The sequence below is a fragment of the Delphinapterus leucas genome, chromosome 15 (genome assembly GCF_059928025.1).
Source record: "Delphinapterus leucas isolate spDelLeu-1000000601 "Yukka" chromosome 15, BTC_Dleu_Yukka2, whole genome shotgun sequence".
Taxonomy (NCBI): domain Eukaryota; kingdom Metazoa; phylum Chordata; class Mammalia; order Artiodactyla; family Monodontidae; genus Delphinapterus; species Delphinapterus leucas.
Window position 1 is genome coordinate 10001 of NC_143143.1, and position 4444 is coordinate 14444.

The following is a 4444-nucleotide window of genomic DNA, read 5'->3' on the forward strand; positions in this document are numbered from 1 at the left end:
TCAGCGTGACTTACCACAATAACGGGGGGAAAAGTGTGTGTGTGTCCATAGCTATCCACTATACACCGAGTTCCAGTACATCTGTACAATGCAACACTGCGTGTTGTGTGTGTTTGAAATATGTTAAATGATGATGATAAACTGTAGTCCGATAAAAGAAACAAAATAAAACAACCACCCAAAACTCAAGATGTAGAGCTTCCAATGTCGGGCATTAAAAAAAATTTTTTTTAATGGAAAATATATATATATATATATCTGATGAGGGGTTCCTATCCTATCCCTAACCCTAAACCGTGCCCTAAACTCGTACCCTAACCCTAACCCTCACCCTAAACCCTAACCCTAACCTGTACCCTGACCCTAACCCGTACCCTAACCCGTACCCTAACCCTAACCTCGTTTTCCCCAGAGCACTCTTCCCCCCATGCACCGCCCACTTGCACCAGCCCCAGACTAGAAGCCACAGAATGCTCTTCATACAGCCCCACCCAGAATTTGTCTGCAGCTGCCGCTCAGTCCCTGATGCCTTCAAGCAGCACGTTTTTGCATTCTGTGCAGATTTTCTAGTTGTTTTCTGTGAGGGGTGAGTGTTCGTGATCTTGCAAAATCATCACAGGAAGGAGAACCAGCAATTACCCATCCACTTTTAGAACTGCCTTGTGCACAAACGTCACATCCTTTGAGCCACACTTGGAAAAAGTATACATTTCATCTGTTTCAAAGGTCACGATGGCTTCACTACAACGGACTTCAGAAACAGATCACTATCTTAACAGAGGGCACACTGCAGTGTAGGGAGAGGGGAACCCTTCGGAGCCCTGAGGTTTGCCAGAGGAGGGCTGGGGCTAGATGGTACAAGAGAAGGGAGGGAGAGAGAGGACCTCTCTCAAATGATTCCATTTTCAGATTCCCGTTCCCACACAGCAACCTGCTCTTTTCCACCAGCCATCTCCCTTCCTTCCTAAAGCAAACCTCCTTCTCTCCCCCCTACCCACCCCCATCATCCGAAGAGTCTCTCTCTCAGTAATCCCCTGACTTGTCCACCCCTCTCCATCTCCATGGCCACTCTCTGGCCCTGCTCCTGCCCTCAACTGAGCCGCTGCAGTTGCTTCCAATGGATTCGCCAGTCCCAGTTCCCCACCACACTCAGAGGATTCTCTGGTTGACAATCTGCCCACCTGACTCCCAGCCCCTCTACTCAGTTCCCAGCTCAAGAGTTCTTCCTGCTTCCTCCAGCCCCATGTACCACGTGGAATCACGCAGAGGTCCCTGAATTCCTGTACTCACAGGCTGCTCCAGACCTTACCCACCCTATTGTCTCTGCCTAAAGCCACCCAAATATCCTCATCCACCTGGACTTCTTTCAGCTCAAGACCCATCTCAATGTCCACTCCCCAGGCAGCCTGCCTGGCCCCCCCAGTTTGAGCTGGGGCCCTCCCTCTGCTCCTATACTGCCCTTGTCTTAGTCAGCTCTGGCTGCCATAACCAAACACCATACCTGGTGGTTACAAATAGTGGACACTCATTGCTCACAGTCTGGAGGCTGGAAGCCCAGACCAAACTGGTGGTGAGCCTTCCTGGTTCATGCCAGCTCCTTCCCACTCTGTCTTCACCTGGTGGAAGGAGCAAGGAAGCTCTTACAGGGACATAATTCCATTCTTGAGGGCTCTACCCTTATGACCCAGTCACCCCCAAGAGCCCCACTTCCTCACACTGTCACGTTGGGTGTTAGGATTTAACACGTGAATTGGGGGGACACAAACATGCAGACATAGCGACCCTTGACATACACTTATCACTGCTCCTTCCACTTTATCTAGGGATTGGTGGTTTCATGTCAGTCTCTTCCAAAAAGTAAGTTCCTTGAGGTAGCAGCCCAGTCATTCATTCTCTGGGCCCTGGGCACCAGGCTGAGGGGCCAGTGCGCATGGGGAGGCAGTAGAAAGCTATAGTCACAAATCTGCGCTTTGGTGTCAGACAGACCTGGACTTAAATCCTGTCTCCATCCTCGCTGTGACCCCGAGCAAGGTCACTGAGCCTATTTATCCACCTATGTAATGTCATCGTGAGGTCATGTAATACCTGGGTGACAGGTGTTCTCATGTGGTCAAAAGTTCACATGTGTGTTGGCTGCTCACACCTGGGCGTGTTCATTTCCACACGCCCAAATGGGCACACACATCCGTGCCAGACCCTAGGGGCCCACAGAACATGGTCATCAGAAAGAGAAGCTCTGGCCCTAAATGGCCACAGGCTCAGGAGCATAGCTCTGACCTTCAAGGGATGGAGAAACTGTGCTCTGGAGTTTGGGAGGAGAGACGAGATTTCTTCTGGCTAAAGGTGCTGGTGTGAACAGCTTAGTGTCACAACACGGCTGGGAGGTGCACTTTGTCTCTGCAGATGGAGAGGCGTGGGGTCTGGGGAGCCATCGGGAACTCAGTATGGCTAGAGAGGAGTATCCAAGTGTTGATCCCAAACTTTTGCCTAGAATTCCCCAGGATCCAAGAAAACTCTCATGAACAAAATCTGGTCCATTCTTTCCAGCTTAGCACAAAGTGTGAGAGCGGGTCCAGCTAACACACAGCCATGCGAGAGGCAGTAATTGAGGGTCCAAGACGGAGGAATGTTTGGAATTCAGTGATCCCCTGTGCAGGGAGGAAGGGTGTCACTTGCTTAGGGAAGCAGCCAGGACTGAGAATGTCCAAGGCACCGAGGCACACTCTGGAAGACGCAGCCCTGCGGCCCCCTCCCCACTCCCATCCCCACACCATGCTTCTCATGGGGGGCCCAGGATCTGCAGCAGCTGGTGTCTGACGAGTTTCTGAGCTGTGACCTTGACTCATTGCAGCTCTGCTCCTTGACTCATCACCCTGTGACCTGCTCAGAAATGACCTTCCTGGCACTGGATCAGCCCTCGGTCCCTGGGCTTCTTGCTGGAGTTCCCTTGGTGTCACCTAAACAGCCAAGACTGTCTTTGCCCATCTTTTCTTTATTTTTTGAGCAGAGTAGAGCTGATTTTAAAAAACATAAAACATGTCTGTTTTGGCCAAATGCAGTGATTTCTCCCAGATTGAGAAATAAATCTGTTTATTCAAAATAATACCACTACAATGAAAGAAGGGTTGAGGCAGATCTGAGCCATGACTGGTTCAAACAGGGCTGGAGCAGCTGTCAGTGAACACCTCCCAGGGTATCCCCAGGGCCAAGGGCCTCTGCGGCTGGAATGGGCTCACAGAACCAATGACCCAGATTTCAGAACAGACCAAAAGAGGCTGATGAACGGAGAAGCTTGGGAATAACTGCTCCCTCACTAGCTTAATGCGCCTCAAATTTGAGAGCCCGGTCTTCACTCACGTTGGGCCATATGAACTATTTTAATATGGCCCATCATGGGGTAGTCCGTGAGGTGTAGTCCGTGGGGTCCCAGGCTGGGTCAAGCATCCACGCCCATCATGGGAGATTTTAGGGCAAACTGTGCTGTGATCTTGGGTATTTAGGCCAGGCGATTTTCCAATGGTTAAGATGAGGCATATCCATTTGTTTCCTATTTTATATTCATGTTTTCAGTAACTCCAGGGAGATTCTAAGGTACAGGCAGGTCTGGGCCACTTGGAGGAGGCCGGGTCCCACGCTCCTGCCCCTAAGCGGCTGTTCTGTGACAGAGCTGGGCAGACGCACAGCACAGAGCACAGCCCAAGCAGGAGCCACGAGCAGGGGAAACTTGGGCCGCGGGTCACTGTGCCGAGCCAGAAGGGGATCTTGCTAGACATCGCCAACCACGCCAACCTTTATAGTCAAACCTGACCATGGTGGGGTGGGGGGGGGCATTAGCTAAAGGGTATAGGTTGCTCTTTGTGGTGATGGAAACCACGTGATGGTTGCTCTTATCCAAGAATAAACCAAGACCATTGACGTGACCCTTTAAATGGGGGCATTGTGTGGTCTGTGAATTATAACTCAATAAAGCTTTTTAAAATAAGTAAACAAATAAAGGGATGAACGAAGATTAAATACAATGAAAATGCAAAAAGGAAAGAATCAGCAGGCACCTAGTGTGTGATGTTGCAGATTGCTGTGGTCACTGGGACCACCCTGGGGGCCTGAGCAAGTGACCTCAGTTTACTCTCCTGTAAAAGATGTTATCAACTCTCCACCCCTGGGCCAGCCCCCAGCATGCAGATGTGTTGAAGGCTACAGTCTCTAGCACAGCCTGACATACAGAAAGCATTGAACCATCGCAATTTTCTCAATCTGAGTGTTAATCAATTGCTCAGATTTTCTGAACCATCACGATAACAAGTTTCCGCAGAGGCCAGAAGACCATTCCAGCTGCAGGGAGGGGCCCGAAGGAGAGTGGGAGTCCTGGGCACAGACGGCCCTGCACCTGCATCCCCAGGGTCCCGAGTGAGGGTCAGGTGGGGCAGCTAGCAGGGCTGGTGGA